Raw genomic sequence first — 12847 nt, forward strand, 5'->3', positions numbered from 1 at the left:
GCTCTGGCACCTCATGGGATTTGTAGTTCAGATGCCTCATGCCCCCATTCTATATATTGCCCAAACTCTCTGGCTGGCCTACAGTCTTCCAGAATACCGTGGCACCTTATAGGAGTCACATGCCTGGTGCATCCTAGCTAGGAAACCCAGCCCATAGAAGAGAATGGGGGCTTGAGGCACCTGAACCACTACTCCAGTGAGGCACTGTGGCAACACAAACAAACTCAGTTCCGTGTTACACTGAGCCAAAATGAAATGTTTCAGTGTAATTCAATTCAGGAATGTCAAAATGTTTAATTCCACAAAAAAATGATATTTTGACTATTTTTCAATTCTGGATGAAAACAAATGTCAAAATATTGAAATTTCCCCTGACATGGAAATTCTCGTGTTTTTTTTTAACTAGCTCGGCCTCATAGGTGCAGCAATAGTTGAAGAACAGTGGACAATACCAGCCGCAAATTACTACTACGCCCCATGTTGGTTCATTTCCACTGATCCCCAGTGCATTGGTAAATGAAAACAAGGCTCCACTCACTTCCCACTCACTTTCTCTGGGTATGGGGAAGAAGCAGGTGGGAAGTGGAAGGCATAAAGCATCTGTTTGCTCCTGTACATCTGAACCCAAGATCTAGGTGACCCACAGAGACGCATGAGGAAGATTTTACTCTTCCTTACAGCCTTGTGGGGGAGTGTAAGCCAAAAGACAAGCAAGCCCTTTGAGAATATGCTGAAATTCAATAATTTAAAGATTTGCAGTTTTCCTAAAATTCTGGCCCAAAGATTCTCAATCTTGATTCATAAAAAATGTTTAAAAAGTCAGTGTTACTCTCTGTAGGTGTAAGGGGCTGCGCGGGCAGATCTCACTGCAGGATTGGAAGCTTTTATCTTAACAAATGCCCATAAGAAACATGTCATTTCATTTGACTCTTCTGTTTTTGAGGTTTTTTTTCTTCAGAATATTGCTTCTTTGGATAAAATGAGGGATTATGATGAGAAAATTCTTATTTCCAATTGTTTTTAGAGCTATGCAGACTATCGATACTGGAATTGTTTGAGAATATAAACAAGCTATCTTGGATCTTGGCATAGATTTCTCGTATCTCTGGTCTTGAAGTGGATAAGATCAGATCAAATGCTGATCATTTAACATAGTTTATTAAAATAAAAAGAATCAAACACAATTAAAGGAAACTTTTGTAAATATTATAGATTAGTGTAATCATATTCTCTGATCAAATTATCATTAATATAATGATTGATAAAGTCAGTGTTAAATCACATAATTAACATAGTGACAATGAAATCCATGTCAAAACTCCAAATGATTTCCAATGTTGGTGCAAGACTGGACCAAAACTCAATATTCTAAGGCCATCTTTGCATGAAGTACGCAGTCCAAGCTGCAGACACCTACATGACTAACTTGACTCACATGTGTTATGACTAACACTGCTCACTTTGGTGAGATGATTAAGCTGCTCACATTGGTAAGAGTTTACAGGATCCAGGTCCTAAACTTCCATGCATTTCCAGAGGCATCACCCAGATCCTCCACCCCCAGTTGCTGCTCCTATCATCTACCAAACCATCAGATAAGCAGTGATACTGGGGAAGATGGGAGTGTGGCAAATAAGTAATAGTGGGAATATGAATCTTACAAAGATGGAGCCCTGTTGATTTCAATGGGACTCTGCACAGGAATAATAGCGTGCACTTGTGGATTGGTTTACAGCATTGTGCTTTTGGTCAGTAACAGCACTTCCTCTCTATCCACTTGCCAGATCTGCACATTCCAGATGGTTCTTAACAAGTGTGTTAGGCATTAATAATATAACCTCTTTTATTTCATATTGCATCTATTAATATAACCTATTATCATCTTGCCTCTTACAGCAGCTGTGAACTGGTCTGACAGTTTCAATTATTTGTTCACAATAGCCCCCAAATTCTTTTCTTCATCAGCATGCAGGATGAGATTTCCATTTAGTACATATTCTCTAACTTGATGCCTGGCTCCCGTGCTAATTATCTCACATTTTTCTGCATTAAACTGCATTCACCATCTGTTCATCCAATCACAAAAATAATCCAAATCCTTTTGAATCTGATTGCATTCTTTTAAATTATTGCTTCTATCTCTAATTGTATTATCATCTGCAAATTGGCAGAGGTTGGGCCAGATACACCAATTTACCGCAGTCAAGTATCTCCACTGATTTCAACAGAGTTGTGCTTATTGCTTCCCTTTCTTGTTTGCACCTGTTATGGGGTGTTCACCCCACACCAGCCCAGAAAGGGTTAATGTGGCTCAGAACAGGTTAAATAATCTGATAGGCCACACATGAGGGAAAGTTAGGTTTGATAGGTGAGCACTGACTGAGGATGGAGCCCAGCTGCGTAGGAGCAGGTGGAGCTGGTGTATGGCCAGGAAGTGAGGACCCAACAGAGACTTCAGAGTGAAAGCTTACAGTCATTCTCTGGACTTAAACAGGGAAAGGAAGCAACACAATGGGAGACACTCTGGGACCCAGGCCCTGAAGGAAGGGTTACCGAGAGAGGTGGTGGAGAATGAAGGTGCTAGATGCAGAATAGGAAATAGCAGGGAAAATGGCAGCATTTGCTATAGTGCAGACCTTGACTGCTGATTGGAAAACCCTCTGGAGTAGAGGGTGGGCCCAGGTTCCCCTACTACCCCATAAGGAAGTGGCGTAGCCTTGAGGTGGAGGACTGCTGGGGATGATACTTGGTTAGTCAGTCTAGTGAGACTGATACCCCAGATGAGAAAAAACTATAGTGACCTCGCCAGAGGACCAAGCCATGAAGAGGGAGTATCCCAGATCTCAAAGAGGAAGTACTACAACTCCTGGAATGGGAGAGAGGCCACAGCATGAACAAGAGATAGAGAAGGTTGTAAGACTGGATGGAACTATTCCCCAGATGCAGCCATATGGAGGTGCCCCAGAGGTGAGTAGAGAATCCCACAACAGTACCATTGCCAGTTCTGAGATCCCTATCCTCCCAGAGAATATAAATGCCTTAGTCATGCCCCACAAACTTTGATCTATAATATTACTCTCTTGTCTCTTAGGTAGGCTCCTGGGCCAAGTTCTGTCAGGGCCTCATTTTGTATGAGTATCTAAAAAAGTGACAAAGAGTCCTGTGGTACCCTATAGACTAACAGAAGTATTGGAGCATAAGCTTTTGTGGGTGAATACCCACTTTGTCAGTCTCATTGTCTGACGAAGTGGGTATTCACCCACGAAAGCTTATGCTCCAATACTTCTGTTAGTCTATAAGGTGCCACAGGACTCTGTTGCTTTTTACAGATCCAGACTGACACAGCTACCCCTCTGATACATGCATATCTAAGTTAGGTATTCATTTATGCTGGGCCTGTAACACTGAATGCTTTTTAAAAACCCTAATCATGGTGTATCCACTGGATTTTCTTTATGGCATTTCTAAACTACTTGAGTACAGTAGTAGAATGCAGGCCTGGAGCAGTGATGGCTACACTTATTTGAATGTTGCAGGTGTTTATAATAATAGGAGATATACCAATCTCTTAGAACTGGAAGGGACCTTGAGAGGTAATTGAGTCCAGCCCCCTGCCTTCACTAGCAGGACCAACTACTGATTTTTGCACCAGATCCTTAAGTGGCCCCCTCAAGGATTGAACTCACAACCCTGGGTTTAGCAGGCCAGTGCTCAAACCACTGAGCTATCCCTTCTCCTCAATCACAGCACTTAGGACAGATTCTAAAACACTGCATGCAGAGTAAATATGTCCCCTACATCAGTCCACACTTGTTCTCTCTTTCTCTTTTCTATTCTCTGGCCTTGTCTTTTTTTTTCAGCTTTTAACTGTTGCTTTTTAAAGATTCAGTCTGGCTATTCTAGACCCTTTGTTTTTTGCCCTATGGCACTGAAGGATTCCTCCCAAGAACCTCTCAATCTTCTTGATGACAAGTTGTCCTTCCTTCTTTCTTTTTCGGGCCAATCTCTTTATTACTACACTCCTCCCATGTCTCTCTCCCACCATCGATTTCTGTCTCTAATGTTGCGGTGGTTATTCTGGCATGGGTACTCATGGATGTTCACTTCTAATGGCAATATTAATTGGCAACAGTTTTTCAGTATCATTGGGGTCCTTGCTAATGTGCTTAGAATACTGATACAGTATTGTGTCATACTAGAATTTTAGATTATCTGGTCAATACTCATTAGCATTACTCTCCAATTTCACTCTTCTGCTGCGAGGGTGTATATAATGGGTCCTGCAGGGGTCAGTTCTGGGTCCGGTACTAGTCAATATTTTCATTACTGATTTGCATAATGGAGTGGTGAGTGTGCATATAAATTTGCAGATGATGCTAAGATCGGAGAGGTTGCAAGCACATTGGAGGACAGGATTAGAATTCAAAAGAACCATCACAAATTAGAGAATTGGCCTGAATTCAACAAGGTGAAATTCAGTAAAGATAAATGCAAAGGACCCAGGGAGGAAAAATCAAATGGACGGCTACAAAAAGGGGAATGGTGACTAGGCAGTAGTACTGCTGAAAAGGGTCTGGGGGTTATGGTGGATCACAAATTCACAAATTGAATGAGTTAATAATGTGATACAGTTGCAAATAAGGTTAATATTGTGGAGTGTATTATCAGGAGTGTCATATATAAGACAAGGGAGGTAATTGTCCTGCTCTGTACAGCACTGGTGGGGCCTCAGGTGAAGTGCTGTATCCAGTTCTTGGCACCAGAAATCAGGGAAGTTAAGGACAGATTGGAGAGAGTCCAGAGGAGAACAAGAAAAAGCATATAAGGTTTAGAAAACCTGAAGGATGAGGAAAGATTTAAAAAAAAAATCTGGTCATGGTTAGCCTTGGGAAAAGAAAATTGTTATCAGGTCCTCCCTCAATCTTTTCAATATGATAAGAGCTATTACAAAGAGGACTGATCAGTTGTTCTCCATGTCCACTGTAGATAGGACAGGAAATAATGGGTTTAATCATCAGCAAGGGAGATTTAGATTAGATATTAAGAAAAACTTTCTAAGTATAAAGGTAGTTTAGTACTGGAATAGGCATCCAAGAGAGATTGTAGAATCTCTGTCACTGGAAGCTTTAAGAACATGTTGGACAAACAGCTGTCATGGATGCTCCAAGTTACAGTACTCTGTTCTGCCTCAGCTCATGGGGCAGAACTTGATGATTTTGGAAGGTTCTTTTTAGTCCTGCATTTCTCTAATTCTGTGTTTCTAAGGCTATGCAGTCACAGATCATGGAATTTTTCAAAAAGATTAAGTTCCCTGAGCAAACTATAGAAAATGCAAAATTAAAGGGAGGTTGACATGTATTTGAACAATTTTGCCACCTTCATTAGATATAATTCTATGAATGTTGTGAAATCATTTTCAGTATGAATTCCAAAAATATTTTGGAAAAGTGTAACCACAGTTCCTGCTTATACCAACAGATATCTGGTAATCCATTAATCAACTTAATGGAACAGATTTCAGTTTTTATAATCTTTTTCAGCCAGTACTTGGGAGAAGTGTTAGGAGACATATTTCAAATACATCTTAATGATTTAATAAACTGTTTCCCTTTGTTCTTAAAAATTGGTGCAGCTTTTCTATTGTCTGAAGCACAAGGATGTTTGAAGCTGCCACAGTGGAAGAACTAATATGCAACCTGAACAGTGCTATTTTTCATTATGAAAATAAAATAAATAAATATATAAGTACAACCTGAGGTTAGTCTTCAATGTGAACTATGTGACTAAAATGTTAGGACTAGGTACATGCATTTTTGTCAGTCCCAAAAGGTCAAGAATGAGAATTTCTTACTAAATAAATTCATTTAAATATATGGGGACTTCTGCTTCCATTGAAGCCAAAGGAAATGTTCTGTTAATTTCATTGGGAACAGGATAGGGCCCATAGTATGGCTGGGACAAATAACACCATAAAATTTAATAACAAAAAAATCAATAAAAGAATCTCATTAATATCACTATATTCTGAATCAGACCCTGTATTGAGCTGCATAAGACTATATTACTTCTAGGGGAATTCTGCACCACTGCACACATGCAGAATTTATGTCTCCTGCAGATTTCTTTGCTTTCTCATGGAAAACTGAATTTCTGATGGGGGAAGCAAAGGGAAGCCATACAAGCGGCCATGTGACCCTCCCCAGCAGTATGTTTCAGGTACCCAGGGCAGCTGTCAGAGAGATAAAACACTGTGGGGCAGGACTGGGGAAGACCCGGCTGGTGGCTCCTACCCGATGCCAGGCTCAGCTGCTAGTCCTGGCTGGGCTGGGGACGACAGGACTTCCTCTTCCCCTGCACGGCATCCAGGGCCAAGTGAGACCCACCTCCAGATTTCTCCCCCAGCTGCAGGAAGCTCTGCAAACTTCCACCCCCCTGCTTCCTGCACCCATCATTCCTCAGCTGCAGGAGGAGGGATCCCTGTACAGGGAGCTGCGCCCCCATCTGGCCAACCCCCATGCATACAGATTCCCTCATACCCAAGCCTCACCCCCCAGCTCAGAACCCTTCCTGATGAGTCCCACTCCCCCTATGCCTGCATGACCCAATGAGCAATCTGCACATGGATCCCTACCCCACTGAGCCCCAATCCCACAGCATCGGTACCCATTTCACTGAGCCCCCCACACCCAGAACCCCCTGCTGAGCTCTGTCCCCCCCCCCTACCCGAGACCCCACCTGCTGAGCTCCAACCACCTTCACCTGGACCCCTCTGCAGAGTCCCATTACCATTGCACCCAGAACCCCCCAACAAGCCCCTATGCATCCAGATCGCCCACTGAGCTGTCCTCACCCAGACTGCTCCACACAGAACCCTCTCAACCCACCCCTGGATCCCCCCCTCCACTAATTCTGCCTTGCTGAGCCTGCCTGCCCACACCTGGTGCACCTGGCATGGAGGGGAAGGGCCCTGGGGTGTTTGTGGGGCAGGCCTGGTCCTTGTGCTATGCCAGGATTGGGTGCAGCATCACTGAGTCCGTATCCTAGGGGGCAGCTGCACAGTGATCTCCCGCCTCTGTGCAGCAGTGGCCTGTGCTCCCCAGTGCCATGCTGGAGCCTCCACATTTATTTGACAAATATTTTAGAATTGTAAAATATTGTGCACAGAATTTTTAATTTGTTGGTGCAATAATATGTGTATGGTATGCTTGGTTTAGAAGATACAGTCCATTATTAATAGTAGTGAATAGCTGTGTATAGTTGTATGTGTTCTAGTGCACTCTACTGTGTGTAACATCTGATCCAAGGCTCACTAAAGTTAGTGAAAAAGGATCTTGTTGTGTCTTTATAGATTGTCTACTGCTAAGAGAGTCTCCATTAGTTCAAGTGGTGTGGGCCTGTGCTTTTGAAGCAGGCAAGTCTGTAGCCCAGCATTTCTCAAACTGGGGTCTGTCGACCCTGAGGGTCCCCGAGGGTAGTCCAAGTGGTCCATGGGCCCTGCTGAAAAACTCCTTCCCCTCCCTCCCTCAGCTTCTCCCCCACCCTCCCAGCATGCCAGGGAAAAGGCTTCCTATGTTCCCTAGCTCCATGCCACTCCCAGAAGTGGTCAGCACATCCCTGCAGCCCTGGGGGGAGGGGAGGGTGACAGGTGGTCTCTGCATGCTGCCTCCGCCCTAAGCACTGACTCCGCAGCTCCCATTGGCCAAGAACTGAGGCTAATGGGAGCTGCGGGGGTGGTGCCTGCGGGCAGAGGCAGTGCACGGAGACCACCTGTCCTGCCTACCTTGGAGCTGCTGCCAGAGGGATGTGCCAGTCGCTTTGGGAGCCACCTGAGGTAAGCCCTGCACCCCTCAACTCCTCCCCCATTCCAAATCCCTGCCCCAGCCCAGAGCCTGCACCCCACACCCAATCTCCCTCCCAGAGCCTGCACCCTGCACCCCCTCCTGCACCTCAACCCCCTGCCCCAGCCTGGTGAAAATGAGAGAGGGTGGTGGAGAGTGAGTGGGGGGAAGGGCCTTGTGGAAGGGGGTGGGGCAAGGGCTGAGCAGGCGGGTCCTCGAAAGTTTTTAAATCAAAATGTGGGTCCTTGGGTTGCTGAAGTTTGAGAACCGCTGCTGTAGTCTACTCCCACACAGTAGTGGAGTCCCAAGTAGCCATGGTATGCAACCTACTGACAACTGTGACATCATACATCGCTATTGTTTTATTCTAATATCTGATCTGAGTCAGCAATCATAATTTACTTACATTTAGATGCTTTTCCTAAAAGCAGAATCTAGGTTCATGAGTTAGTTGAATGAGGTATAAGGAGATCAAAGGACTTGCTCAAGGTCATGCTGTGAGTTCCTGACTCAACTCAGATTAGATGTCTGCTCGTTACCCATCCTTTTCTCTTTCTGGTAAACTGCATCAACAGCAGGTTTTCACTTCTTTTGAATTGTTTTAAATAAAATATACTTTTTTTGATGGGCAATCATACACATTTTATTCATTAAACCTTTAGGAATGCCAATTTTGGAAATGAACTTGAAGCACAGGTTGAGCAATTATTTACTATTGCTTATCAACTATAACTTAACTTTTTATAATGAAAGATCTGCTGTGAAAGCGCTGCCAATGCATTCTGGCAATGGTTTTAGCATGAACCTTGTATTTTCATCCGGGTGAAATAGTGAGGCGTTAGTGATTGCTGCATACATCTTATTGTTTGTTTGTCATTTCATTTGTTTTAAAGATGTTGTGAATTTAGTTGTCAAAGTTTTTGGAACATTGCAAAGTTGTTGAGTTTCTTCTGCTTTAGGCTCCTCTCTCTAATGGCCATTTTGTATTCTGTTTTAATTGTAGATTATTTTAGTCCCCGTCCCTCTCAAATATAATTGTCAAAAACTACTTTGATATTTTCCTGACTAGAATTTTGATAAGGGAAGAAGTTTTATATAATAATTGCATTTTTCTTATTTTCTTAGCAGTCCCATTGGCCATTTATATGCTTTTGGACACTTCACTATAAAACCTTGCTATCCCGTCTCTCAAATGTTTTTATGTTGCAGTTTTTCACTGATAACCTTAGCCAAAATCCTTTAATTTTTTCCTTTTATTATTCCATCTTCAGAAGAACCTTACATTCATCCGCTACACCTGGTTGGGTTCAAAGTGGATTTTAACCTATATGATGGTGATTTTCTGGGCTCCAAAATGTCTATGATCTGCCATTCTGGCTCTTGACCATCATGGCTAGATGGAACATTTTCAACTTATAAATCATGTCTTCATCTGGAAACTTTGTACTTGCTATTGTTACAAGGAACATCTAAGATTATTATACTAAAATATTAGAGCACAGCTTGCTTATTGTGTATTTGGCAGCACTTTCTGTGTAGTCAGTTTAATTGTTTTGTTAATAGTTGCAATTCCTGTTTCATGAACAAGCATTATGAGAGTCCTCATGCACTGCTGGGCGGGAGGGGGATATTATGTGCATATTCTTCTGCATATCCTTTAATAGCTAACAGTAAAACCAGCAGCAAAGTCAAAACTGAAGATGCAGCAGACAGACAAGAAATAAAAGGGGGGTGGAGACGAGGTATGTTTGGTGGTGCTCCTAGCTCTAGGTGTAAATTGATTGGCCATTTTGGTCAAACAAATATCCGCTTCATTCATCTGTCCCTGTCTCCTTCCCCGCTTCTAAAAATTGACTGACCACAATTCTTTTTAAGAAATACTTTCCACTTTTGTTGTTCTAGTCCATTTCTAGCCCACACTTTCCCCATTTATTTTTGCTGATGCCACTCTGGATTCTTAGTTTCTATTTTTTTATTAAAGATAAGCAAAATTGACAGTACAAAGTTATCTTATGTAAGCAGCAAAAGGGAAGGTGGTACAGTATATATAAGAAAAGAGAATAGTGTGGTTGAAGTACGGTAAGATATGAGTCACAATAAGCGTACATATGTTTGTTATGAAAGTTATGCCTAATATATTTTTAACTCATTCACTCCACTTGGGCCATCTTTCCTGATATAGTTCAGTTGTTAATGTAATACAGCCAATAGGTCTTTCCTTTTCTCTTTAGCTCTTGACCATGTTTTCTGTGGGTATTTGGTTTTCTATCTCTAAGGCCTTATCCTTGTGGGTGTAGAGCTTGCTGTTGTGAGTAGTCCTACTGAATCGTAGGACTGGAAAGGATCTAGAGAGGTCATCTAGTCCAGTCCCCTGCACTCATGGCAGGGCTAAGTTTTATCTAGACCATCCCTGACACATGTTTGTCTAACTTGCTTTTAAAAATCTCCAGTGACGGAGATTCCACAACCTCCCTAGGCAATTTATTCCACGTCTTAACTACCCTGACAGTCAGGACATTTTTCCTAATGCACAACCTAAACCGTCCTTGCTACAAGTTAAGCCCATTGCTTTATGTCCTGTCCTCAGAGATTAACAAGAACTATTTACCTCCATTCTCCTTGTAACAACCTCTTATTTACTTGAGAAGTGTTGTTGCTCTCCATCTTCTCTTCTCCAAACTAAACAAACCCAATTTTTCAGTCTCCCCTCACAGGTCATGTTCTCTAGACCTTCAATCATTTTTGTTGCTCTTCTTTGAACTTTCTCCAATTTGTCCACATCTTTCCTGAAATGTGCCCAGAACTGGACACAGTACTACAGTTGAGGCCAAATCAGTGCAGAGTAGAGCATTACTTTCTGTGTCTTGCTTACAACACTCCTGCTAATATATCCCAGAAGGCTATTCGCTTTTTCTACAGCTGTGTTACACTGTTGATTCATATTTAGCTTGTGGCCCACTATGACACGCAGATCCCCCAGGCAGTCATTTCCCATTGTGTATGTGTGCAACTAATTGTTCCTTCCTAAGAGGAGTACTTTGCATTTGTCCTTATTGAATTGCATCCTGTTTACTTCAGACCATTTCTCCATTTGTCCACATCATTTTGAATTTTAATCCTATTCTCCAAAGCACTTGCAACCCCTCCCAGCTTGGAATCATCCACAAACTTTATAAGTATAATCTCTATGCCATCATCTAAATCACTGACAATAGCAAACAAAATTGGCCCATGTGGAAGATTTAAGATAGTCAAGAAGTCTTTTTCATATGGCAGGAACTGCACATCCCGTTCAAGAGTGTCCACACTGTAAATGAACAGAGGGAAGGGTTAGAGTTAGACTAGCAACGAAGGAGATTATTCATGGTGTGATGGGGCAAGGCCAGATGGCTACAGTAAAGTAGTGAGGAACAAGTATGTTAACCCCAGGCCAAATAAATCCTTAGTACCCTGGTAACCAAATGGCAGTTGCTCCAGGTTAATCAAGACACCTGGGGCTAATTAAGATCCTTCTAGAAGGCAGTGGAGATAGCTTAATTGATTGGGATGCCTGAAGCAATCAAGGGCTGGCTGGAACTGGTTAAAAGCCTCCCACTTACTCAGTGAGGTGTGAGTGTGAGGAGCTAGGATCAGGAGGGTGTGCTGCTGGAGGACTACAAGCATTATCAGACACCAGGAGGAAGGTCCTGTGGTGAGGATAAAGAAGGTGTTTGGAGGAGGCCATGGGGAAGTAGCCCAGGGAGTTGTAGCTGTCATTTAGCTGTTACAGGAGGCACTATAGACAGCTGCAATCCACAGGGCCCTGGGCTGGAACCTGGAGCATAGGGCGGGCCCAGGTTCCTCCCAACTCCTGATCAAACGCAGGAGGAGTTGACCCAGACTGTGAGTTCCACCAGAGGGGAAGATCACAGTGGTGAGCAAATCTGCCAATAAGTACAGGACCCACCAAGGTAGTGGAGGAACTTTGTCACAATGGAAACAAGCAATATGCTCAGTAATAAGTGTTTTTGTAGAAATGGGTCCATGGGGATGAAATGCATATATTGGCTTACAGTCACAATGATTTTAAATAGCTAGTATCATTCAATTTTTATATACATTCTTTGTGATACTTTGATGGTTGGCTGTTACGTTTAAATGTTAGTACAGTGCTTTTCAGGAAAGGTCTTTTAAAGTAAAATATTATTAATTATTATTTATTTGACCACTTAACATATCTGAATCTGTTCAGATATGGCTCTTCTATGACTGTTCATGGAAATAAGCCAATTTCCTATTTAATCCCTGGTATGTTTTTAATAGTCTCTGGAGTTTGATTTTTTTTTTTTTGCTTGCACTGTTGCAAGCATGAACACATTCAAAATCAATAAGAAAGTCATATAGTTTTAGGAAGTGATGCTGACACAATTATTCTTACCACTTCTTGGCTGCATGACAGGTAGGTAAAATGGGACCCTTTCCACTGACTTCACTGGGCTTTGGATCAGGCTAATAGTACCTTTACTGCAAAAATAGGACTGGGTCCTGGCTCTGGTGAAACCTTGTGTCACGGGTCGCCCCTGTATTCACAAAGTGTTCTGTACTTGCACCATTTCAGTCATATGATCCCTAAAGACATTTTTGTAGAGTTAAAAATTCTGCCTATGGATTTCTCTGTGAGATGAGACCTCTCTTAGTTATGTGGATATGTGAGCATAGGACAGGAAATGCTCAGACATTAATTTTGAACTGGGAACCTATCAGAAGGACTCACTCAATCTTTAGAGTGAATCAAACATGCTAGTTGTGAATCAGAGTCTGTCACATTTACATTTCATCTGATGGCACTGTGCTACAGTGCAAAATCAACAGGGTGAGAGAGCTCCAGATAAAGAAAAGAAGAGGAATAGTAGATAAAATAGGGAGTCATAAATTGGGAGACATAAAAAGAGAGAATGAAACACAATTCATAATACAATCAGCTTTTATGGACACTATTCATAGTTGCATTTAGATACAAATATTGGACC

The 12847-nt window shown here is 42.3% G+C and overlaps 1 protein-coding gene across 5 annotated transcripts in view; it reads left to right on the forward strand.

Moving 5' to 3' along the window:
- The window catches only part of DLGAP2 (DLG associated protein 2), a 698632-nt gene that overhangs the window by 336816 nt on the left and 348969 nt on the right, over positions 1 to 12847 (forward strand). The window lies entirely within an intron of this gene.

This window comes from Chelonoidis abingdonii, chromosome 3, assembly GCF_003597395.2.
Source record: "Chelonoidis abingdonii isolate Lonesome George chromosome 3, CheloAbing_2.0, whole genome shotgun sequence".
NCBI lineage: Eukaryota > Metazoa > Chordata > Testudines > Testudinidae > Chelonoidis > Chelonoidis abingdonii.